The 27,591-nt window shown below is 39.1% G+C and overlaps 1 long non-coding RNA gene across 1 annotated transcript in view; it reads right to left on the bottom strand.

Annotated features, from left to right (window-relative positions):
* Positions 1-1,714: 1,714 nt before the first annotated feature.
* LOC126935707 (uncharacterized) overlaps positions 1,715-27,591 on the bottom strand; it is a 28,588-nt gene continuing 2,711 nt past the window's right edge. The window contains exons 2-4 of the long non-coding RNA XR_007719283.1: positions 27,342-27,422; positions 24,965-25,079; positions 1,715-1,877 (exon numbers count right to left, since the gene is read on the bottom strand). This is a non-coding gene — a long non-coding RNA (uncharacterized LOC126935707). The remainder of the gene's footprint in view (positions 1,878-24,964; positions 25,080-27,341; positions 27,423-27,591) is intronic.

The following is a 27,591-nucleotide window of genomic DNA, read 5'->3' as shown; positions in this document are numbered from 1 at the left end:
CTAGGATCTATGATATGAATGTGTGTTTTACCTACAGACTCTGCTACTCAGAGGTCTGGTTCAGCATACTTGCCTCAAAACACAAGACACTAGAGCAATGGGAGGGAGGAGAATGGTAAAGATTGGTGGCACATTATACCCTTCAAAGGATACATTTCCGTCAACTCTTCAGGAAAAATCCCTGGAAACATATGAACATATGGCCTTTTAGTGTATGATGATTCCTTAAGCATAGATGTCTATGTGCACATCTTGTGTGCATGAGATCTCTTGGTTTTAGTTTTGCTCCTTGCATTGGTTTATTTTTTTGCCAGCTTGTGCAAGTGAGACTAGCAGAGATGTTAGCATAGTCTAAGGAGTCATATGCTGCTGGGTTTAATTCTCAGCACCTCTACTTACTGTACTTACTACCTTTTTTCTTCTTTTTAAACTTGCGTACGGTTACCTTACCTCTCTAAAACGCACTTTCATCTATAAATGTAAATAAAAGCAATCTGTCTACACCATAAGGATGTTAAAAGACTACGTGGCAGCAGTGTCAATCGACTGGCACACAGTAAGTGCTCAATAAGAGAATTCATGGTACTTATTATACTGAGGCCTTTCCATGCTGATAGCAAGAAAAATGGCATTTTCAGTTAATTTTTTCTTAAATGTGATGAACTATAATAAAATGTAACTTAACGTGCTGAAATCTACCCAATCTCTTCTGATACCAACACATTACAATACTGAAACACAATTGCCAAGATAGTATAACTTTTTTTTTCAACACTGTATTTTATTTTAAAATGACAAACATGCTTGGCCAGCTAAAACACATAATTGTGAGTTACTGGATTTATTTTTTCAGTGTAGGATTTCAGTTTATTGGGAAACTAGAAGTTGTTACATTAAAAGTAAATTCTACACAAACATATATGCAGTAATGTAGTTCTGTGATTTTTTTTCTTTTTCTTTTTTTGTGAGGGGGAAGGGGACAGGGTCTTGCCCTGTTACATGTGCTGGAGTGCAGTGGCATATTCACGGCTTGCTATAACTTCCACCTTCTGGACTCAAGCCATCCTCCCAGCCTCCTGAGTAGCTGGGACTACAGGCATAGGCCATCACGCCTGGCTAATTTTCGTAGTTTTTTGTAGAGATGGGGGGTTTCACCATGTTGCCCAGGCTAACTCCAGAGCTCAAGTGATCCACCTGCCTTGGCCTTCCATAGTGCTGGGATTACAGGCATGAGCCACCACACTCAGCCAGTTTGCGGTATCTTGAACTCCTGAATTAGAGCTTGATTCATGAATATAAAGCATCCCAAATCTCTGCTTAGGGATCTTTGTAACTGACATTAACACGTAAATACTGACATTCACATTGAGGAGAGTTTTGCAGATAATCATTACTAATGTATATTTTGCCCTTTGATTTGAAATCAATAAGTTGGAAAAGCATTTGTATGTCTCACAGGGTAGTATCTATAACAGCATGGATTAACTCTTTGGTGTAAAAAAAAGTATGGAACAGTTTTTATGAGTCCTTTTTTGCATTAAGTAATATTTACATCAGTGAAAACATCTGAATTCTCATCAATCTGTTTAAATTTTATTATAATTAAGCACAACACATTTTCCCTTTTTTAACTGACGTATAATAATTATACACATTCACAAGGTACATAGTGATGTTTTCTAACGTATCATGTATAGTGATCAGATCAGGGTAATTAGCATATTTATCATCTCAAACCTTTATTTTTCTTTGTGTCGAGAACGTTTTCTTACAAACAGTTTTTCATGAGTTGACTGGTTTTCTAGGAGAGACACTGAATTTAGGCAGATCCGAGGAAAGTAAAATGAAAACATCAGTAGTAGTATCTCTTGATGATGCTGAAATACAAGCACAGTGAAAATTTAAACATAAGGCATTTTCTTTCTGTTGATGATATTATAAAAAGAAAATCATGAATGAGTGATTCATAGATGAATAAACATTATTGTATTCACTTTTTTTTCTGTACAAAGTCCTGATTCCTGATTTTCCTTTGACCTTATGTTCTTCAGCAGCACTTGTTTTTACAATTAAGAGATAATTACTATCCTGGACCCCTGGAAACTTGTGAACTTTCCAGAGGTCATTATAACTTAGTATCTGCTAGGTGCAGCTCGAGAAGGCCCAAATGAAACAAAACTTAGCAACTGTGTTCTTAACCTTGTTTATCATTAATCCGGAGACAAATGGCCTGTATCTAGCTTATATTAAAACTCAGGCATTGGAGTCTGTGCACACACACACGCATGCACACTCTTGGTCAAATGTTTTGCTGAATCAGCTGAATTAAATGATTCGTGGGAGGCAAACTTCTCTGTCAGCTCCACATCAGATAATTGATGCTATTTATAATAGAAATGAAATAGGAGGCTAAAAACTAACAAAGAAAAGAATTCCTTGGAATTGCCGTTGTTTTCTTTGGAAGAAGGGAAGGAACCAGTGACTCAGTTTGGCCATACATTGATCGCATTAGAGAGAACAATGCCAACGAGTGGAGTAAAGCTGAATATCTTGCAAATAAATGTAACATTGAGACATGTTTCACAACGGACTCTTTCCTAGCAATCAGATTCATTATAGGGAAAGGGCTGTGACAAGTTCAAACAGGTGAGAAAAGAGACCAAACACAGAATGAATCTCCTTAGTGTTTTGGGGGCGGGGCGGGGCGGGGGCGGAGTCTCGCTCTGTGGCCCAGGCTGGAGTGCACGACCTCGGCTCACTGCAGGCTCCGCCTCCCGGGCTCACGTGGTTCTCCTGCCTCAGCCTCCCGAGTAGCTGGGACTACAGGCGCCCGCTGCCACGCCCGGCTAATTTTTTGTATTTTTAGTACAGACGGGGAGAATGAATCTCTTCTAATCCCTTTTAACCAAACCCAAGAATCACGCCAATATTAAGAAAATGACAGAATGCTTTCCTGGTTATTAGAAGTGTATTGTGAAGATGGCATTTTTGTATGACTACACAATCCAGATTATACAATATTGACTACACAATGTAGTCATAAGAGTAAAAGAAAAGTTAACTATGATAATAGCTTTTATATATTAAGCAGCTTTTATTGTTTTAGATATCTTATGTAATATAAGTAAATTTATCCTCACAACAAAGTTGAGAGTTTGCAGTATCACTTCCTTTTCAATTGTTGTATAGGAGGTTTGGAGATGATAAAGATAAAAGGAAAATAATATAATCTTTAATCTACAACACACCTGAAATGCAAGGGACGTGGTATTCCTTATAAATACCCAGATGACCATAATGAAGACATATGTATCTGAAATGACTTTGGTAGAGGAAAAAACTGTTTCTTTGTAGATGAAAGATGTTTTACAGAGACTTAAATTTTCATCCTGGGCTCATTCATTTCCAAACTTGCTTTTCCATAAGGTCTGTGAAGTAAGAGACCTAGGAAGCCTCACATCCACCATTCAATGTGCCTTTTGACCCTTAGTTCCTAATCCAGTGCTGGATGGGTGGGGTGTCTGTATCAGAACCACCCACAGGAGCTTTTTCAAAACACACAATCTCCCCATTGGTAGGACAGATTCCATGCTCTGAGAGGCAGACAGAACCAGCTGAGTTATTGTATCAAAGGGGCTTCAGAGGAATACGAGTGTGCACAGCAAGGACAGTGCTATTCACCTCTTGTTCTTCATAACTAGAAAGCCTGATAGGACAGAGTGCTGATTCACTTCTTAGTGCCCCTTCTGACATCAGAAGGTGGGCTTTGTTTGGGCCCAGGGTGAGTCTCTCAACACTAAAGTATTTCCTTAGTGATCTCATCACTCAGGGCCACCAGAAGACCCCATTAGAAAAGCTGAGTGGCATATTCTCACTGAACAAGCCACAGGGAACTGCAGGTGGGGGACTCGGAAACATTCAGGGAGAGATGACAGACAACCTGTGACTATATAGAAGGGCTAGAATTCTAATTTGATACATACATCACCAGGAATTAAGTGTCTTGTTAATAGAAGACACATGGAAGTTTCAGAGAGAGAGAGAGAGAGGGAGAAAGAGAAAGAGATAGAGAGAAAGCAAGCAACTGCATGTAGATGGCAATTATAATCTTGGTTTCAAATACATCTTTCTTGTTTTATGACTGCTCCTTATTCACGGCTTCCTGTTCCTGTTATGAGTGAAATACGTATACTCGAATTTTGAAGATCTCGATTTGAATGATCTTAAATCCCTTTCCTATTCTTGAATTAACTCTTTTTTTTCTATGTATATTGGGTACCTGTATGTGTATATGTATGCTTGTACAGAGATTATTTCATTAGTCAGAAAACTTGATCTAATTAAAAACCTAAATTGCCTCTTTATAAATGCAAGAACCAGTGATACTGATAGTGCCTCTGTCACAACTGGCTTCTCGTTTTTCACATGATCTTTGTCCCTGGTGTTAGCTGGCTGTGCAAGGTCTCTTCAGCCCACTGTTTCTTGGTGAGCTCTTTATATAATGTGCCTGGTGAAACCTCTTCTGGATGTAAATAACTAGGATGTCGCTGAAACATGCAAGGACCCTTCCCTCTGGGTACTATTAACAAGGTAACAGTCTGATATTAACATTTCTTAGTATTTGTGGTATTACTTTTATCCTGTCCTGGTAAATCTGGGCATCATTTATATATATATTGATAGCTACTGTGGGATCAAATGATCACACAGTTCATGATCACTTTTTTCAGTTACTGAGCTTACCTTTCATGAAAGATATTTAAGAACACATTCTATTTAATTTAGTGATCTTTTTTTTTTTTTTTTTTTTTTTTTTTTTTTTTTTTTTGAGACTGAGTCTGGCTCTGTTGCCCAGGCTGGAGTGCAGTGGCCGGATCTCAGCTCACTGCAAGCTCCGCCTCCCGGGTTTATACCATTCTCCTGTCTCAGCCTCCCGAGTAGCTGGGACCACAGGCGCCCGCCACTTCGCCCGGCTAGTTTTTTTGTATTTTTTTAGTAGAGATGGGGTTTCACCGTGTTAGCCAGGATGGTCTCGATCTCCTGACCTCGTGATCCGCCCGTCTCGGCTTCCCAAAGTGCTGGGATTACAGGCTTGAGCCACCGCGCCCGGCCTAATTTAGTGATCTTTAAAGTCATATAAGGTAACTGTTCAAGCCCAATTTTATAGAAAAATGAGCTAAGGTTTGGATATATTGAGGAACTTTCCTAAGACAGCAGAGCTAGTAAGTGACAGAACATTGAGTCAAATTGTGATCAAATGAACCGAAAAATTCATTCTGCTCAGCCTTAGAAAATGCAGGTCATAAATTTTATTAATTTTTCATTCAACAAGTATTTATGGAGCACAATGCCACACAATAGGCATTGTTCTAGGCACTAGATTACAGCAACAAACAGGAAGAAGCAGCAATGAGTATTCTACTCCCTACCTGAATTGCCTGATCAAAACTCTCTACCACTTTGCCTCTGCTCTCCCTGGGATGTTGCTAAGCAGTGTTCAGCTTCTACTCAAAATCCATTATTAAGGATCAACAGTCATCTTTGATTTAAATTCAGTAGCTGTGATTTCCTATCAGCCCCTTCAGAGGAGGATACTATCATTCCCACAGGGTTCCTAGAATTTCCCATTTTTATATGCCCTGTGATTGCAACTTTCAGTTCTGCACAACCAGAAAAGTTATGAATGGTACATTTTCTCCATTCTTTTCACTCTTTCCACCTCTCCCTCTCAACAGGGACAGCTGTTTTCTATTACAAAACAGGCTGACAAGGTGCTGGTCTGGAGCAGAGTCTCTTTGGCAGGTAATTTTGATGAGGCCCAGAGGTAAGGGGGTGGGTGTCTCTGATGGGTTTCCGGTCCTGTTATCAGCCACGTCCAGCAACCCCAGACACGGCTGCTGTCTGTACATAGGGCTGATTTCTGGCTTGGAGCCCATGCCTGCTGAGAGCATCAGTCTTTCATCAGGGCTAATCCTTTAACTTTTTCTACTTAGGCTGAGGAAGCCTGGGAATGAGGCAAACATTCAGTCTCCCTCTAGCAGAGAACTTGGTCATTGAACACTCAGTGGTAACCCTACCGGTTCTGACTGGGCACTCATACTTTGATTTTTTGGTGGTGGTGGTTCTCGTTTTAGAAGAGTAGCAATTCTAAGCAGTAATAAATAGACTTAGTACAGAGAGAAAGTAAACACCATGTGAGAAAAGACTCCCCTCGACAGCCAGCTATCTGCAGAAGAGAGGATCCAGTGATGCTTTTTTTGCACAGGGAAGTTTTCTCTATGGCTTCAAACCAGACTTTACATTGCCTTTGGTTTTCGGGAAAATACAGGTATCTTAGCAACAAGGTTCAACTAAAACCTACTGAGCTTTGTAACCTGAGTCCTATTCTACTTACTGCCCTTCTAATGGGTGCTTCCAGAAACTAGCTTTCCCCTGCACTCAACTTTACTGTTTAGATGGAAAAAACACAGCTGCAAAAGACCTAGTAAGATTTGTCATTAAGAAAAAAATTGTTCTTAGTCTTAATTGGCTTTGCTAGATTAGAACGCCGTCTTTTTCTGAAGAACACCAGATGTCAGGAGACTTGGTATGTAGTCCAACTCTGTGATTAACAATAACATTAATAATAACAAAACATAACAGAAGCATTTAGCATTCAGTGACATTTAACACTAACAATATCAAGCTATTACTCTGTGTTAATATGGACTAATGTATGCACGTAACATACATTGTGTGATTTAAACTTCACAGCTCTGACAAAGTAGGTGTTATCAGCATTGTCTCTCTTTTACAAATGAAGAAACAAAGTCTTAGACAGGTGAAATAACTTGTTCTAGGATAATACTTATTAAAATATGAAGGTAGAATTTATACCCAGATTTCCCAGCTTTATCTGTTTTTTCATGTGGAAAGTAGGGATGGGGGCAGGGATTAGAGCATGTTTATAAGTTTCCTCAAAATGCCATCATCCTTAAGGAAAAGAAAATTACAGGATATTGTATCAGGCTCTAACATATTATATGAAGCTCACATTAATAATGGTGGTGGTAATGATACCAAGTGGATTTACAGAGTTCTAAATAACTTTAAAAAACTTTCATTTTATTACTGATATGAACTGAATGTGACCCCCTCAAATTCATATGTTGAAGTCCTAATTTTCATCATAATGGTATTGGGGGGTTAGGCCCTTCAGACACGAATTCAGTTTAGGTAAGGTCCCAAGAGGAGACCCATGATGGGATTAGCACCCTTATAAGAAGAGGAAGAGACAAGAAGGAGCTCCATCTGTCTGCCATGTGAGACTGCAGCAAGACAATGGTCGTCTGCAATCTAGGAAGACAGCCCTCACCAGAAACCGTGTTGCTGGCACCTTGATTTGGACTTTCAGCCTCCAGAACTGTGAAAAATGGATAAATGTCTTTGTCTAAGTCACCCAGTCTATGGCATTTAGTTGTAGCAGTCTGGGGAGAACAATGAAATTACCTTATTTGATTGCCACAATTAATCACCTTTCCAAGATGGTTAGAGTAATTACGACTCTTTCATTGTTACAGACAAGAAAATTGAAGCTCAGAGGTTTGCTTGCTCCAGACACATGCCTGCAAGTGTCTTTGCGTGTGGCTCCTAGCCTTGGTATTCGCCCATCACTGTCTGAGTTTACAGCCTGTGTGTACAATGTATTCTATACAGGAGCTATTCTAATGGGACTTTAACCACAAGTATGCACCCGGTCTCAGAACTCTCCTTATGTATGCAAATCTCATGATGCCGGTTTCAGATGGAGCTTACCGAGGCCCTCAATTCATAGATGGGTTGTAACAAAAAATTACATAGGACTTCGTACTTTTCTTTTTCCAAGGGAAGTTTTCTCTGGAATGAATAATGACATAGAGCTTTGTACCTTTATTTTACTTTACTTTTTTTATTTTTTGAGACAGAGCCTCACTCTGTCACCCAGGCTGGAGCGCAGTGGTGCGATCTCAGCTCATTGCAACCTCCGCCTCCTGGGTTCAAGCGATTTTCCTGCCTCAGCCTCCTAAGCAGGTGGGATTACAGGTGCATACCCACGCCTGGCTAATTTTTGCATTTTTAGTAGAGATGGGATTTCACCATGTTGGCCAGGCTGGTCTCAAACTCCTGACCTCAGGTGATCCACACACCTCAGCCTCCCAAAATGCTGGGATTACAGGCATGAGCCACCATGCCCAGCCTGGACTTTGTACTTAAAATTATGTAATTTTCAGAAATTTGAGTAGAATCCTTTTCCAGAATCAGAAATTTAAGCTCCTGCCAAGAACGTTTTTCTCTCAGTCGCTCTTGCTCAGATGCATAAAATCTCCTCAGTGCCCAGTCCTGACTGCTCTTTGGGCTTAGGAGAAATCCCTCTGAAGAGCCACTTCGACCATGAGGGCTTGAGAGTTGTCCTGGACAGAGAAGCCCAAAGGTCCAGAGTGCCCTGGACATTCTGCACAGCTACCTCTCTGGGCTCTGACCAACTGGCTTCTTTCGGTGGCTGTCTGGAGATGTACTCCTTGGAGACCAAAACTTCGGGATCCAGTAGCTACCCTGATTATATTTCCATGCACGTATTTGGGGGAACTTAAGTCTTCATTAGCAAAGTCATTTGAATGACCTCTAACATACTGAGCATCCTAATCACCGTGGAGGTGAGAGAGATAAAAGGAAGGCAGGCAAGAGAATCAGTGTTAAGGGAGCTTCTTGAGCTGGAGAGGTTGTTTTTGCTCCCATTTGTCCTCCTTCAGGCTGTCCCAGAACACTAGTGATGAGCTTTTCACTGGATGTGGCTGAGACACAGCAGCACCCACATCACCACTGTGCCACCCACCCCTTCCCACCATTTTTTCTCTTACTTCACAAAACACCTTTAGTTGTGGGTCTGACCCTTGACCCCAAACTCTGAACCAGAACTCACTGAGTCCTTCAGGTTCTCTTTGAGGAATCTGCATGGCCATGAGGGTTCAATGACAGGTACTTTTTGGTCTGGGCTTAATTTTCTTGTAATTTGTTTCCCCTACCTGGACATAGTATCCTTGGGGAAGTGCCCTTCTTAACCAACATAGGCACGAGGCTAAGTGGACAAATTCCATGTCATCCCCAGAGGGTCCCCCCGCCTAGGGGAGTAAGCGAAACTTGGCGTTGCAAACACCTACACTTCCTTCACACTATAGGTTACAATTCTGGCATATTTGACTCATCTACCTCTCTCTTATTCAGATATAGATAAAATGAATGCCAGGCAGTTAGCTGTGTGGGAAGGGTTTGGTTGAGGCTATGAGAATATAGAATATTTCACAGATTTTTCAAGTGATAAGGATTGAGCATATGACAGGAGTAGAGTAAGGGGTACATTGAAAATGTGGACTGTGTAGGGTCATGGGATCACTAAATGGTGAAACATCCACACCCACAGATACCGAATGTCTCCAGAACTGGGCTTTGTACTTATTTCTTCTTTTGTACAAATCCCTCTATCATTTTGTCAGGTTTTATTTGTTTATTTTTTTTGCAACTTTATATGATGTTGTAGAGTCAGTAACATTCATAGCATTAAAACTAGACTTTACGAGACCAAATAGTACCCTTTAAAGTTCACTTTTAAGTGGTTTGCCTTCAGGGACTCTGAATTGGCCCTAACATCTTCAAGACATGTATCCTTGGTGAACCTTAAATTTCACAACTAGAAATCTAGTTCTTTGGTTTCATAAATCTTGACATTCTAATGGTCGTAAGGAACTTAATGACGTGTTCAGGTCTTAGAGTCAGAACAATCTGAATTCAAATCTCTACCAAGCATGTGATATTCACCTTCATTTGTAAAATGAGAATAATGAAGTATTACCAACCTCTAGTGTTATTTTAAGAATTAAGTAAGGGAGTTTTTGAAATGCTCAGCAAAATGCCTTATTATTGGAGTCAACGGTGTTATCATGCTTGCCATTCTCCCCATAGCCAAACCTCAAACTATGCCAACCAAGCATTACTCAAGTCCAAAAGCTGTATTCACACCAGGTTGTATTCACGTTAGATTTGACTAACTTCAGTGATAGCATCTTACTGCCTCCTGAGATTGCCAAGTAATTTTTCAAAATTGTAATTGCTATAGAATTCTTTCTTAATTTGAGGCTAATCTTCTAATACCCATATATGGATTTTCATTAGGGACCTTGGAGCAAAAGAATGCAAGTCAGTGACAGTTGTTCTAGCATCTGAGAGAATTCGTGTTGATGGACTCCTTTCTTCCTTCTTGTTCTCTCACTTGTTCCAAATATGATGTGCTTGGGTGCCCTTACCGCAGTAGCTGTTCGGCTTATGAATATGCTACTTCTTGTTGTTTGTTGTTGTTGTTGTTTGAGACAGATTCTCGCTCTTGTCGCCCAGGCCTGGAGTGCAGTGTCACGATCTCAGGTCACTACAACCTCTGCCTCCTGGGTTTGGTCTCCCACATAGCTGGGATTACAGGCACCTGCCACCACTCCCAGCTAATTTTTGTATTTTCAGTAGAGACGGGGTTTCACCATGTTGGCTAGGCTGGTCTCGAACTCCTGACCTCAGGTGATCCAGCCGCCTTGGCCTCCCGAAAGGCTGGGATTATAAGCATGAGCCACCGCACCCGGCTATATACTACTTCTTTAAGCTCCTTTTTAAATTCTCTAGGTTTGGAAACCCTGTAGTCCTCACTAAGCTCCTGAATTTAGGTATTTTCCCTTAATAAAAGAAAAAAACAGTTAATTAATAAATACTCATCCATTACCAGAATGGAACAACTGTTAATACTTTTCCAATTTTCTTTACACTTTTTTGGAGGCAAAGAAAATAATAGGTAAAATTGAGACCCCTGTGATGTCCTTCCTAATTTGTATTCCCTTCCCTTCCAGAGCTAGCGATTAAGAAGTATTTGATGTGCATCCAGTTCTATATATGTACCCTTTAACTATAATATATGCACATATATAAAAAAATATAAGTTTATACATATTTGCAAAGCTGTATCATTCATTTGCATTATTTAAATTAAATACAGTACATGTAAAGTTTTCTAACTTGCTTTTTCATTCAATATTATATTTTCAAGGCAGATTCATGACAATACATATGTAGGTTATTCTTTTTAACTGCAGTATATTTTATTATATGAACACATGTGATTTATCCTTGTATCTAACTATGTGTCTTTATTCACTACCACCTGACCTTTGCATTACTTCCCCTTTTTGCTACAACATTGTTGTATGGGACATCCTGGTATATAGTTATCTCTACTCTGTAAGAGTTCATAGATTTTATATAGGCCAAACACACACACAGGGAAGCATTCTCACCTTGGATGGCTGGGCTACAGAGTATAAATGTTTTGGGGCGATGCCACTGCTCTTTGTGATGGTTCTATTAGCACACTCTCATCAGTATTAAATGAGAGTTCCGATTTGCTCTCATTCTTGGCTAAATATTGATATTTTTGACTATCTGGTGGATTTTAAAGTGTGTCTAACTTTTTAAAAATGTTCCTGATCATTTTTATAGGTGAGCATGTTTTCACTTGCATTTTACATATGCAGTTTTCCATTTCATTTGTCATTTTCCATGAATGACACATGAAAATACTTTGCCCATTTTTCTATTACATTCTTTTATATTTTTCTATTGAATATATTTATTTTCATATTCTGAGTGTAGACTTATATGTGCTGAACATATTTCCTTTCAGTGGCCTTCAATTTTGTTTTATATACCATTATTTATGCATAACTTTTAAGTCTAAATTGGTCAGGTTTATCAGAGTTTTCCTTTATGATTTTGTCTTCTTGTGTTTGCTTTAATAAATCTTTCCCTGCTCTGAAATCTTAAATATGTGCACCTATATTTTCTCCTAATAGATTTCAAGTGTTTTTAACATTTATATTTTAATTTATTAATAATATGAAATAAGGAAAATCATTTATGCCTACTATATATGAAAAATACATTTTATGTATATGGATAGACAGCTCTCCTAGTGTCATTTACTAAATACTTCATTCTTTTACTTTGCTAATTATATCTTTACCCGTATCCAATTTAGATTTTGTTTCCTCTGTCAAGTTTTTATTTTAATGACTGTATTTTTCACTTTATGATTTGGGATTGGTTGGTTTTATCATCCACCTGTGTTCAGTATCTATGTCTTTTGTTCCATGACACCATTTTTGTTTTATGAATTTTCACCTCCAGTTTTTAAGGATCTTGAAGATTTTAATGTCATTATTTTCAATATTGTCAGGAGTGAATTTTTGTCTGAAATGTTTTATTTTGTAGGCAATCTCTTCTGCGTCTTTTTCTTCATGGCCTTTGTAATTTCTATTTGCAAACTAGTCTTGTGTAAGGAGATGTTTTTCCTCTGCCTCTCTGTATTTTCACTTCCCTGCTTTCCCCTGGGGCCCCTTTCCCATCCTCAGCAGGGCAGAACCATTCTTTCCATCATTGCCCATTCTGCCCTGTGACTGGGCTGGCAGGAGCCAGGCCATGGGCCAGCAGACCAGCACTTGAGTGACACAGCTTTATGTAAACTCTGGGCTCGGCCTCCTCTTTTTACCACTACGCCCTGTGCCAATGAACTTGGTTTTTGTCCTATGCAGCATGTGGGTTGTTTTGAACACTATGGTCCCTAAGAGTCAAATTTATTGCTTATGTATTTTAGTTATTTTCTGGCCAACGATGAGGTTTCTTTCATTTTGTAAAACTAGTGTGTTTTCTCTTTTCACTTGAAATATGATTTTGCAGCATTACATATTCGGAGGATATGCACTGACCGGAAATTTGTGTATGGTGTATTTTTCACTTTCTTTGACCACTGCCAAAAAAACTGTCTTGCAAGAAGTAGAAACTACTCTGATTAATCAATCACAGTGAATGAAGGGATGAGTAGAGCAAAAGCATCGCATTACCAATTCTCGTACAGTGGTCTGGAATAGACTGGAGCAGTGTGTCCTCAGCTTGTTGTACAGAATGACCTAGAGATTCAAGTTTTTTTTTTTTTTTTTTTTTTTTTTTTTTGAGACAGAGTCTCACTGTGTTGCCCAGACTGGAGTACAGTGGCATGATCTCGACTCACTGCAACCTCTGCCTCCTGGGTTCAAGCGATTCTCTTGTCTCTTGTCTCAGCCTCCCAAGTAGCTGGGATTACATGTGTGCACCACCACACCCGGCTAATTTTTGTATTCTTAGTAGAGATGGGGTTTCACCATGTTGGCCAGGCTGGTCTCAAACTCCTGACCTCAGGTGATCCACCCGCCTCGGCCTCTCAAAGTACTGGGATTGCAGGCATGAGCCATTGTGCCCGGCCAATTTAGTTTTTTTTTTTTTTAAGGGTTTCAAAGTTGATTCTTATGCTCAGGAAGGCTTGGGAAGTGCAGATCTAAAGGAATGTGCTCTGGGTGAGGAAGTCAGAAAGCATGATGTTCAGCTCTCTTTTTCTTAAAATCTAAATTTTATTGGGCCAAGTCCTCTGTGGGCTCTGATTCTCTCACATGTAAAATGAAAGGGCTATATTATATAGTCGCTGAGAACATTTTACATACTGAATACACTTAATTCTTATACTGGTGAACCTTTTTTTTTTTTTTAAATTAATTTTGGCATCCACAGTCTACTCGTGATTTGGATTGAGACTGTAGTCAATTAAAACCTCAGGCCTTTCTCCATGTGCTGCTCTCAAGCCTACATCTCTCCAGTCTGCAATTGGTTTTCACATGCAGGTAAGGACTTGGTATAATTTTCTGCCTACATTTACTTTCATATTTGTAAACATTTTTAATGCACTATAATATGCATAAATATAAATGAGCATATTCCGGGAATATATTTGCTAATTTTTTACCAGCTACACCTGTGCATCCAGCACCCAGCTAAAAGAACAGACTATATGCACCACCCCAGAGCCCTTCTTTGTATTCCTTTCCAGATATTACCCATCTCCCCATGAGAAACCTCTACTATGACTTATAACACATTTGTTTGCTCTTTTGGGCTGTATCTAGAATCACAAATATATACTGTCTTCTCTTGTTTAATATTGTGTTTTTGACAATTGTGCATCTTGGTACATGGATTTATAGATCATTAATTCTCATCGTTGCGTAGTATTCCATGGTGTAAAATACACCATGCTTATCCATTGTACTGATGGTGAGCATTTGGGTAATTTCCAACTTTGGCTACTATGAATAATGCTACTACGAAAGTTCTAGTAAACGTATTTTGGTGAACATAGGTTTGCACTTCTCTTGGGTATATAACTAAAAGTGATATTACTAAGCAATAGTTCACTTACATATTTAGTTTCAGTAGACACTGCTACACTGTTTTCCAATGTGGTTGACTCAATTAAAGCTCCCACGCACAGTGTATCAGTCTTCCAGTTGCCCCACCTCTTTGCCACATTTAGAATTTTTCATTGTAGTTATTGTAGGTTGTGTGTTGTGGTATCACATTGTGGTTTTAATTAGTAATTACCAATGATTAATCCAGTTGAATGATTTTTTTCACATGATTATTGGCAATCTTGATGTAATCTTTTGTGAAGTATCTACTCAAGTCTCTCATGCATTTTTTCAATTGGTTATTTGCCTTTGTCTTTTCAATTTGTTTTAGGACTTCATCTATTCTAGATATAAATCCTTTTAAAATATATTTATTGTAAATACGTTCTCCTGCTCCTGCTTTTAGCAGCCTCGTGGGAATTAGGTGAGAAATAGTTCTGAGAAACAGGATGGTGGTGAGGGTTAGCCAGCATGTGGTGCCTGGCTGGAAAGGGCTGGCCTGGGCAGGATGCTGATGCCAGGGCAATGTGCTAACTTAGGACCAGAAGTGTCAGCGAGCTCTGAGAAGTGGAATGGAAAGGCAGGAAAGAAAAATATTTCTTGCCTTTAAATTGCATGCAGGGCTGACTAAGAGTAATTAACCGTGTTGATTTGTTTTTCCATAGAAGTACTAGCAAAGAACAATGAATGTTTCCATTACCCTCGCCCCCTCAACTTGTCATGCCAGTCACCACGAGTCACCCGGCTTTCCCCAGTCTCAGTTTCTCCTCTTCATAGAGGGAGATGGGTGGATGGCTGTCTCATCACTCTCTGTGCTGGAGCCTACTGCAGTTGTAGGGTTGTAAAACTCAAATGAGACTCCATGACCAGAAATGAATTATCTTCACTGCATCTCAGAAGACTACTCTGTTACCCTCTTCAACCTCCACACCTTTATGTGTGAGGCTGAATGTGAGTGTGTGTGTGTGTGTGTCAGAATTTAAGACCAATCTACCAGAATGCAAGCTTGGCATTGAAGGATATTCTCTGGAGAGAGGATCCATGATAGTGGAATCACCCCAGCAGAGGCTGAGGTGACAAACATTGAGGGGGGACATAGAAGAAGCGTCAGGGGAGGTAGTATAGAGTGTACGAAGGGTTTTTCGACTCCTGGTTTTATACAAGAAGCTGGCTGTGTGCTCACTCCACATGGGAAGTGCATCTGGCCCTTTTTGCACATCAGTTATTAACATCTGCCTGTTCTTAGACTGAGTATATTTTAACACTATATTTACATGTACTAGTGCTGATAATTTTTTTAACTGAAAAAAATTTTCTGGAGAAAATGACATTAAGGTTACTTTTCCTTTATCAATTTAGTATCCAGAGTTAAATCACCTCAATTTTTAAAAAAAAATTTATTTTACTAAACTTGTTTTCATCTGGACAAATCCTTTTTAGTGTAAATTTTACAAAAAAATGTCTCATTTGAATTTAAATCAATTTTTACTCATATGCAATTGTAAAGTATCTTTTGTGGCCATAACTGCTACAAAGTCCAAATTTTGTGTCTAAAAATGTTAGATCTAAATTTCTGAGGATATTTTGATATTTTAACAAATATTATTGTCATCAATATTTACTGTGTATAATTTTACTTATTTTCAGTCTATCTAAAATGATTTCTATCAAGTTTATTTTTTGTCTGTTTAATCGTAAGGTGATTCTTTGCTCAATGTTTCACTTTCAACAATTCTACTGTGTGGAGTTTTAGCTATTGTTAATTTCTTTGTGTGTTGATTGCTTCTACTATGCTTGATTTTTTTTTTCTTTTTTGAAACAGAGTCTTGCTCTGTCACCCAGGCTGGAGTACAGCAGCACGATCTCGGTTCACTGTAACCTCTACCTCCCAGGTTCAAGTGACTCTCCTGCCTCAGTCTCCCAAGTAGCTGGGGTTACAGGCATGCACCACTACACTCGACTAATTCTGTATTTTTAGTAGAGACGGGGTTTCACCATGTTGTCCAGGCTGGTCTGGAACTCCTGACCTCAGTTGATCCACCTGCCTTGGCCTCCCAAAGTGCTGGGATTACAGGCATGAGCCACTGCACCTAGCTGCTGCTTGATTTTTTTTTTTTTTTTAATAATGTGTCAATTGTGTAAATGTTTACTTTACCAGCTAGTTATGATTCTTGACTTAATTTTTTATCTGTAGTGGCAGGTTCAAACTGTTCACATGAGTAAGTTTTACTTTTACTTTTCTAAATCTGCATTAAAATGGCCTTGTACTGGAAAAAAAATCTTTTTTTCTTCTTTAGAAATACATGTTCCATATTTCTCCACACAGATACAGAGGAGAGGGAGAATATATGTTCCTGTGGTAAGCAATCCCTTACACATGGAGCCAAGGTAGAAAGCAGGCAGGAATGATATGAAATCTGAAGTGAGGACTGGCTCTGAGAATAGCCGTGTCTAGTGGCGGCTGTGACAGACCTACTAACCAGAGACAAGTGATGTCTCAGCTTGTAAAGAAGTCCTGACTTTTTAATAATTGCCATACTGACTGGCATGAGATAGCATCTTACTTTGGTTTTGATTTGCATTTCTCTAATGATCAGTGATGTTGAACTCTTTTGCATATGTTTGTTGACTACATAAATGTCTTCTATTGAGAAGTGTCCATGTCCTTTGCCCACTTTTTAATGGTTTTTTTTTCTCATAAACATGTTTAATTTCCTTGTAGATTCTGGATATTAGACCTTTGTCAGATGGATAGACTGCAAAGATTTTCTCCCATTCTGTAAGTTGTCTGTCCGCTCTGCTGGTAGTTTCTTCTGCGTGCAGAAGCTCTTTAGTTTAATTAGATTCCATTTGCTAATTTTTGCTTTTGTTGCAATTGCTTTTGATGTTTTTGCCATGAAGTCCTTTCCTGTGCCTATTTCCTGAATTGTGTTACTAGATTTTGTTCTAGGACTTTTATAGTTTTGGATTGTAAATTTAAGACTTTAATCCACTTTAATTTAATTTTTGTATATGATGTAAAGAAGAGGTCCAGTTCCAATTTTCTGCACGTGGCTATCCAGTTCTCCCAGCACCATTTATTAAATAAGGAATTATTTCCCCATTGCTTGTTTTTGTCAGGTTTGTCAAAGATTAGATGGTTGTAGATGTGCGGTCTTACTTCTGAGTTCTCTATTCTGTTCCGTTGGTCTATGTGTCTGTTTTTCTATCAGTACCATGCTGTTTTGGTCACTGTAGCCTTGTAGCATAATCTTAAGTCTATTTGTGGGAATGTAAATTAGTTTAACTGTTGTGGAAGACGGTGTGGTGATTCCTGAAAGACGTTGAACCAGAAATACTATTTGACTCTGCAATTCCATTACTGGGTATATAACCCCCAAAATAGAAATCATTCTATTATAAAGATACATGCACATGTATGTTCATTGCAACATTATTCACGATAGCAAAACTATGGAATCAACCAAAATGCCCATCAGTGATAGACTGGATAAAGAAAATGTGGTGGCCGGGCCCAGTGGCTCATGCCTGTAATCCTAGCACTTTGGGAGGCCGAGGTGGGTGGATTGTGAGGTCAGGAGGTCCAGGCCAATATGATGAAACCAGGTCTGTACTAAAAATATGAAAAGTTAGCTGGGTGTGGTGGTGTGCACCTGTAATCCCAGCTATTCCGGAGGCTGAGGCAGGAGAATCACTTGAACCTGGGAGACAGAGGTTACAATGAGCCGAGATTGTGCCACTGCACTCCAGCCTGGCAACAGAGCGAGACTCTGTCTCCAAAAAAAAAAAAAAAAAAAAGAAAGAAAAGCAAGCAAAAGATGTGGTACGTGGTAGATATACACCATGGAATACTATGTAGTCATAAAAAGGAACGAGATCATGTCCTTCTTTGCAGGACACGGATGGAGCTGGAAGCCATTATCCTCAGCAAACTAACGCAGGAGCAGAAAACCAAACGTCACTTGCTCTCACTTATAAATGGGAGCTGAACAATGTGAACATATAAACACAGGAAGAGAACAACACACACTGGGGCCTGTCAGAGGGAGGGGAAAAAGCATCAGGAAATACAGCTTATGCATGCTGGACTTAATACCTACGTGAGGGGGTGACAGGTGCAGCAAATCACCATGGCACACACTTACCTACGTAACAAACCTACACATCCTGCACATGCACCCCATAACTTAAAATTTTTAAAAAAGAAAGAAATTTATCTTTGTGCTGAGGGGAATTCAGCAGGGCTGAAGCAGAAGCCAGGGCTCCCTGCTGAAGCCACAGTGCATGTGTTACATGTTTGGTGATTTCCCTAGTAATGCACTGTGTGGAGAGGCTAAAAACTCCATTCTCCTTTGAGATCCCCTTGCTGCCTTATCTTTTCAGGCTAAGTCAATCCCCCATTTCCTCCAAAATGTGTGTTATATTCTGAAGTGGAAATACTCTGAATTCCACTTGCAGCTAAGGGCTTACTTGAGCATAGAAGAGGTTAAGTCTTCCGACTTAGGTCTCCTTTGCGGTTATTTGAAAAAAATCAGAAATGAGGATCTCCTTGAGCTCAGGAGATTGGTTTCCCAGGGGGACACCCAGAACCAGATTCCTGCACTGAGCAGCCTTTGCGTGGCTTCCCATGACCTGCTGCTATCTAAAGAATTTTTAAATACTCAAAGAATGCCTTCTTGTTTCTAGTGAAAAGTAATTCAATGTTTGAGGGATTTATTACTCAAGCCTGAAGGATAAACCTCTGCATTCTTCATTTTGGACCAAGGTGCTCTCCCAAGAGCCTCTCAGCACCCTTGTGTCTTCTGGGCCGCACATTTCTTTTTTCAATAAGCTTCCGAGGCAGATAAGGAGAGGCGACCTCTGTCTCCACCCACTCTTCTGAAAGGTGGAGTCCAGAGAACAAGTCTCACATTTATATGAAATTAAAATCATACATTCATTATTTAAAAATCATTTATTGAGCATCTGCTATGTGCAAACTATTGTTCTTTATGTTGTGAAAAATACAAAAAATAAAAACCCCAAACAGAAAACAACCCATCAGAATATATTATCTCTTTCCTCAAGGAGACAATACAGGAGAGAGGAAAAAGATGAATAATGTTACATCTCAAGCCAAAAACCTGGACACTACCTTGTGAATTCCAAGGGAAACCATTCAAGGGTATGGAGAAAACCCAAACATGCAAGGGCAGAATGTATACTTTATTTATCTCGGGGGTAAACAGAGACATGGAGGTAAAGATACTTTGTAGGATAGTTCAGCCTGAGTCCACAGCACACATGTTGTGGTGTGTTGGGAAATGAGGTTGAAGGTTGAAAAGGGTAGACTGAGGCTATGCTGTGGCATGTTTTGGATACAGAATAATACTGTCCTGCCCAAAGTCAGCATTCTTTGATTGCATGAAGAAAGCGGAATTTTATGATTAATCTGGTGCAGTTAGTAGGAAATCAGAAACAGGAAACCAACGCAGCATGCCCAGTGATGATAATTTTAATACACATATTAACTGGAATCTTCCTAAGTATTTATAATATATAGGGAAGACATTATTGTCTGCACTTTACAGATGAATGCACTGAAGGTCAGAGGGGTTAAATGACTTGTTAAAAGTTACACATAAGGGCCGGGTGTGGTGGCTCACGCTTGTAATCCCAGCACTTTGGGAGGCCGAGATGGGTGGATTGCCTGAGGTCAGGAGTTTGAGACCAGCCTGGCCAACATGGTGAAACCCCGTCTCTACTAAAAATACAAAATAAATAAATAAATAAATAAATAAATAAATAAATAAATAAGTCAGGCGTGGTGGCGCATGCCTGTAATCCCAGCTACTCCGGAGGCTGAGGCAGGAGATTTGCTTGAGCCCGGGAGGCGGAGGTTGCAGTGAGCCAAGTTCGTGCCACTGCACTCCAGCCTGGCCTACAGAGGGAGACTCTGTCTCAAAAAAAAAAAAAAAAAAAAAAAAAAAACCAACAACAACAACAACAAAAGTTACACGTAAGATAAAAGGACCAGCCTTCACTTAGACCCAAGCTTCTTTACTCTCTGTGTGTCTTTGGTATACCAAGTCCATCTTGTTCCAGAAAGAACTAATCAGACCTCTTCTAAAATGTTCTGGAAAATTTAAGTTTTTGCAAACAGAAGGTGGCTCTCGATCCACAGAGGTGGGAGGTGGGCATAATTTTGCAAGATATCTTTGCAGAGGTGTTTTAAAAGTAGAGGAAATATATGCTGACTTTCTGAATTCAACCTTTTCATTTTTTTTTTTTTGAGAGAGAGTCTCGCTCTGTCGCCCAGGCTGGAGTGCAGTGGCCGGATCTCAGCTCACTGCAAGCTCCGCCTCCCGGGTTTACGCCATTCTCCCGCCTCAGCCTCCCGAGTAGCTGGGACTACAGGCGCCCGCCACCTCGCCCGGCTAGTTTTTTGTATTTTTTTTTTTTTTTTAGTAGAGACGGGGTTTCACCGTGTTAGCCAGGACGGTCTTGATCTCCTGACCTCGTGATCCACCCGTCTCGGCCTCCCAAAGTGCTGGGATTACAGGCTTGAGCCACCGCGCCCGGCCCACCTTTTCATTTTTTAGGCAGGGTCTAATTCTGTCGTGGAGACGAGTGCAATTGTATAGCTCTCTGCAGCCTTAACCTCCTGGGCTCAAGTTATCCTCCCACCTCAGCCTCCCGAGTAGCTGGGACTATAGGTTTGCACCACTACGCTGGCTAACGTTTGCATTTTTTGCAGAGATGGGGCCTTACCATGTTGCTCAGGCTGGTCTCTTATTCCTGGACTCAAATGATTCTCCTGCCTTGGCCTCCCAAAGTGCTGGGATTACAGGTGTGAGCCACTGTTCCCGTCCTAAATTCCACTTCGTGAACAGTCCTGTCCATTTCAGTGTCTTATGATGAAGAGATTTTATTTGAAGACTAGTGAAAATATAGCGGAATTCATTCAGTGCTGAGATACTTCCTGCTAGTGAGTGATTTATAAAGGCAAGTTATTTTTCTTAGACCAATAGCATGTGATTGAACAATTATCGTAACACTTCTGTGTTCATAGGTCCAAAGTTACAGCTTTCTTATTGCTAGAGGTGGAATGTCACATCATTTAACTTGGCATCTGATAAGTTTACCAAGTTCTATTCAACATAACTTTTTTTTGTTCCTGGCTTCATTTATGATGCAAGGGATGGTTGGGACTCTAAGAGGAAAAATACAAGGGATGAAGGTTTGGAGACAGGTGCATAGAAGCTGTGCTGGCTACTGCTGCACTCTCTGCTTCTTTACAATGGCAGCTACTCCAGACAGTCTCCTGCCTTAGGAATGCACCATAAAAGAAGCAGTTATTGGTTTTCATTCTAGCCTATAACCTTTAAACCCCAGTGCATGCTTGTCATACCTGGGTGAAATTTCTCAGCTCAGCAGCAGTACTGATTTAAGCATAAGTGATTCTGCAGCTCCACTTCATTAGGCTGGTGAATAAGTTGCCAATCTTCTTGAGGCACTTCAACTCCATCTCTGTGGAGACCCTCTTGGAAAATCCCTCCAGTAGGGTTGGGGGTGGTGAGGAAACCCTCCCAATGGGAAGGAGAAAGGCCAGAGCACTTTTCTCATGCTCTTCCTACTCTAACAACTCTCATTTATGAATTCCTTTTAGATTTCTGGCCTTTGGTTTGTAGAAACTGGTTGCTTCTCCAGAAGCTGCCTGGCTTGAGAGGCACAGGACTAATCCTACTATTTTTTATTAAGCCCTAGAAGGTATATGTTGTAATTCTAAGATATTATCTTTAGGAGAAAGGGGCAATTATCTATTGCCCCTTAATTTGGGGCTGAGACAAAAGGAAAATTCTATTTAATATTCTGTTTAACATTCTTTTTACTCCCAGACCCAATATAATGTATGACATATAGTAGAGGTCTAGTCAATATTTATTTAATGGAGGAATGGGTAAATGAGTGAATAAAAGAATGATCAAATAATTAAAACTGGAGAAAAAGGAAAATCATTAGCTGAATGACCTGACTCATGGTCCCTCATGAAATTGTGAGCAAGGTGTTGGCCAGAGCCGCAGGCATCTGAAACCTTGACTGAGCTGGAGAATCCATATCCAAGATGGTGCACTCACAGAGCTGATGTCTCCGCCACGTGGTCTCTCCATAGAGCTACACACAGTGTGGCAGGTGGCTTTCCTCAGAGCCAGAGTCAGAGACAGAGACTATATCAGAAGCTGCAATGTCTTTTAAGGCCCAGTGTTGGAGGAGACATAATTGCCATTTCTGACACAGTCTATATTTCACACAGGCCAACTCCAGTATAATGTGCAAGGTGACTACACAAGAGTGTGAATAGCAAGAAGCAAGAATCATTGAGGCTCATCTTGGAGGCTGGCTATACCATAGCAGACTATTCATATGTCTTAACCCTTTGAAAGCTCATAAATTCAACAACACAGAAAAAACAGACCAGTTCCTTGAAAACCACCGGCCACCCAAACTCAGCTAAGATGATTTGCCAGTCTGAATATTTCTATAACCATTCAGGAAATTCAATTTGTAATTAAGATGTCCTGAGGAAGAAATGTCCAAGTCCAGGTGGTTTCACAGGAGAGTGCTACCAAACTTTTAAGTATTGACACCAATTTTAGATAATATTTTTCATCTTATTTTTTGAGACTAGAATTACTCTGATATCAAAAACTGAAAAGAAAATACAAATTTTAAAAAACAAAGAAAACTATAGACAATTATTCCTCATAGCAAAAATCCTCCACAAAATATTAGCAAATCAACTACAGCAATGTATAAAATGAATTATACACCATGACTAAGCAGGCTTTATTCCAACTATGTGGGGCCGATCTAACATTCAAAATTGATCAGTATAATCCGCCATATCAACATGTTAAAGAAGAAAAATCACAAGATCATATAAATCAATGTAGAGCAAAGCATTTGACAAAATTCAACATCCATGGATGGTTGAAAAAAAACTCAGAAAAATAGGAATAGAAGGGAACTTCTTCAACTTACTAATGAGCATCTTCAAAAACCCTTTATCTAACATCAAACCTAAGTGTAGATGACTTTCTCACCAAATTTTCTCCTCAAGATTAGGAACAAGGTAAGGATATCTATCCACTAATCTTAATCAACATAGTACTAGAGGTTTCAGCCATTACAATAAGGCAAACGAAACAAACAAACGAAAAGGTTGGAAGTTTCTAAAGTAAGAAAATTGTCCCTATTTTCAGATGACATAATTATTTACATAGAAAATTTCAAGGTACCTGCTTCCCAAAAAGTCCTCAAGTTTTCAGAATACAAGATCAGCACACAAAAATTAGTCACATTTCTGTGTACTAACAACAAATAACTGAAAATCAAAATTAGACACATAATTCAAAACACAATCTTTTACAAAATAACTGTAAAGAAAATGAAATACTTAGCTATAAACTTAACAGAATATGTACAATCTCTTTATGCTGAAAATTATAAAACGCTATGAAACTTAAAGAAGAGCTAAATAAATGGGAATACTGTGTTTATGAATTGAAAAGACTCAAAATAATACAATTGTCAATTCTCCCCAAATTGATCTATAGGTATAATATAATTCCTATCTAAATCTCAGCAAGACATTTTGTAGACATATACAAATGTATTTGAAAATTAATATGAAAAGATATATAGCCTAGAAATGTGAAAACAATCTTGAAAGTAAAGAATAAGGTGGGAGGAAGCACTCCACCTGATATGAAGGCTTACTAAGGCTGCAGGAATCAAGACAGTGTAGAACTGGTGGAGAGACAGACATAGATCAATAGAAACAGAGCAGAATAGATAATGCAGACGCAGACCTAAAGATGCCCATATGATTATGTAAATTAAACTTTTTATTTTGAGATAATTATAGATTCACATGCAGCAGTAAGACATAATACAGAAAGCTCCCATGTAACCTTTACCTAGTCTTCCTCAATGGTAACATCTCGCAAAACCATCTTATAATATTACACCAGGATATTGACATTGATACGGCCAAGAGATAGAAGAGTTCTGTCACCACAAAGATTCTGTATTGCTCTTCTGTAGCCACAGTTTCCTACCACCTCCCTCAGTCTTTAAAAATTATCAATCCGTTATCCATTTCTCTAATTATGTCACCTAAAGAATATTGTATAAAGGAAATCAAATAGTATGTAGGCCTTCAGGGCTGGCTTTTGTTTTTTCTTTACTCAGCCTAATTCCTTGGATACAAAGTTTTGCGTGTATCGGTAGTTTGGTATTTTTTTTTTTAATCACTGAGTAGTGAGTGTTTCGTGCTGTGGATGCAGCACAGTTAGCTGAACCATTCATCTTTTGAAGGACATCTGGGTTGCTCTAGTATTTGGTCATTATGGATACAGCTGCCCTAAACATTCATATACAGGTTTTAACCACCATATTGAATTAGGTTGAACAAACACATATAAGGAAATGTTCCCATTTGTAGAAATATCTTTAGTAATTATAAAATATTACTGAGATATTTAAGAAATTACGGAGAAGGGAAGGTGTTCCAGAAGATTGTAAGCACTCTTCTCTTTAATCATCATGCTTCTCCCTTAAACTCTTTTTTTATTCAGATGTCCCTGACACCCCATCCTTACCTAACCTTCCTTGAGACACCTTATCTCTTTCCACCAGATACTGAAGTCTGCGTGTTTAGCTCCCTTCTCGTGCCTCTCAAATTCCAGTTAGGAAAAAGAAGGATGGATTCTGATTCTGTTTGGATTGATGAAGAAAAGGAAAAGAAAATGGTTATCTCCAGAAGTTCTCTGATTTTCTCCTAAATTCCTAAACTCAAACATAGTTCACCAACATTGCTATTAATTTCCTTCCAATGATGAGTATCTAGCTTGAATAAAAAAGTATTATCCATTTATTAACACGACTTTTGCCTTTTTTCTTGCGAAGGAATAACCAAGATTTAGTTATTCTAAAAGCATAGATACCCATATCTTGGCCTTAAATTCATTTTAAGGCTTTATTACATTGACTAAAAATGCCTTTGTGTGAGTTTTTTAGATAAATGGCACAATGCCAAAAATTCATCTAGCATCTGACATATAGATTCAACTCAATAAACATCTGATGAATTAATACTCTGTTTTATTTTTTTTTATTTTTAGAGCATAGTGGGGATTAGGGAGAGAGTGAAAGCAATTTATAGTGCCACCTGAGGCATGGTGAAGGAAGCAGGAAGCTGTTTACGTATATTTTAGAGATCATATGTGAAACTAGGATTGGATTTATAGAGATGATAGATTATCATACATGTCTTCACAGAGCAGAGAGATGGTCAATGGATGGAACTATCAGGTTGATAGACACAGGCCATCTTGTGAAAGATCTTTCCAATAATGAGCTATTTAAAACTTAGAATCCGCTGATTTTTGAAGTAGTAATCTACCCATCATCAGGAATATTCTACTAAAAACTTCAGCACTAAGGGAGAAGATATTGTGGCATTGAGTGAAAAGTAGAGCGACATAATCTTGAAGGCCCATGCAGTTCTAAGATTCTACATGTTTATGCCCCTTGATTTTAAAAATTCTGTAATTTTTAAAATATTCAAAAATGTGCATAAATGTGGACTTGTGAACAAGTTCCTATTAAAATATTCCTATACATAATGCCATTGGAAACAAAGTCATCTGCTCAATCACCAAGTGGTCTGGGCATCTTTAACTAAATAAAGTAAAAACTAGATGCATGAAGAAAACATCGACACTGACTGGCAGAAGTGTAAAATCTGCTACAAACTCTGACAAATTTCAGAGCATTAACTCTATTTTGCGGAATCCCTAATGTTTTATTGAAAAGGGAATAGTCTTTAACTCATCACTAGACTAGTTGTTATGGTTAGTCTTCTGAGTTAACTCAACTGAAAAGCAGGTTATTTAATCAAACGCTAGTCTAGGTGTTACTGTGAAGGTATTTTGCTGATGCAGTTGTCTTTAAGTAAAGGGTATTACCCTTGATAATGTGGATGAATGTCGTCTAATCCATTGAAAGCTGAACAGCACAGTAAGTTGAACCATTGATCTGTTGAAGAATAGCCTAAGGGCTATCCTGGAGGAGGAATTCTGTCTCAGGGCCCTAGCATCAAATCTGTGGCATCAAATCCTACCTGAGTTTCCACACTGTGAGCCTTACATATGCGTTTCAGACGTGACAGTCCTCAGGACAGTCCTCACAACTGTGGGATGAGGCAACTACTCAAACAATCAATCAAACAAACAAAGGTGAATTTACATATTCTCTTTGTTCTTTTTCTATGGAGGAGCCTGACTGATACACTAGTTCTCTTATGTCCACTACTGAATTGCCTGCCTTAGGGAGAAGATATTGTGATTTGATTGGTAGATTCCAGAATGTACTGAAGTCAAAATCATGATTGCATTAAAATGGTATAGCTCTCTTTCCCTCCTTTATATTTCTTTTGTGCCGTACCTTCATTTATGCAAGCATTTTTGCATTAATTCATCTTTATGTGGTGGCCTAATTCAAGAATTTGGTAAGATTACTCACTGTCAGACATAGAAAAGATCTTAGAAATCAACCAAGCCAAACTCTCACTTAATAGACATGGAAGAGAGAGAGCAAAATGATTGCGATTGCTAGTACTGGGCTAAGCAGCCATGTTTCACACACATGGTTTTATCATTCTACTCTGCCTTCCTCTTCCTCCTGCCAGTAGTCTCCTCTCTTCCTGAGAAAATGAAAACTGACTGATTTTGCTACCATAGGGTAAACCAAACTAGCATCTGGAATTAGGACAGATGATTATGGATGGAGTATATGAAATCATGAGGAACAGAAGTTGCTACATTCTGTTCTGGATTCCTACTATGAACAAAGGCATTCAAGTCTCCAAAATTAGGGTGACCAGCCACATCCTTTGATTTTTGGAGCCCTCTAGGAACTCTGGCACAATCAAAGCTAATACATTATATTGAATTCACATATGGTTCAAATATGTACCTTTCTCTGTCCATATCTAAAGCATCCAAGAAAGAAAAAGATCTTTTGCATCCAACAGCAGCTGTAGAATTTGTTTCCTCTCTAAATATAGTTTCATTTTTGAAATAAAACCAAGAGATTAACCAACAAATTATGATATTGGTACAGAGAAAGCGAAATGCAGTGTCTTAGATTTGATGCTGAAGTGGGACATTGGCTTTCTTCTTGGAAGTGTGACTCTTCGTTGTATATGGTTGTGAATACTCTTTCA

Source organism: Macaca thibetana, chromosome 14, assembly GCF_024542745.1.
Source record: "Macaca thibetana thibetana isolate TM-01 chromosome 14, ASM2454274v1, whole genome shotgun sequence".
Taxonomy (NCBI): Eukaryota; Metazoa; Chordata; class Mammalia; order Primates; family Cercopithecidae; genus Macaca; species Macaca thibetana.
Note: the sequence above shows the minus strand (reverse complement) of the source record. Positions and strands in the feature narration are given on the sequence as shown.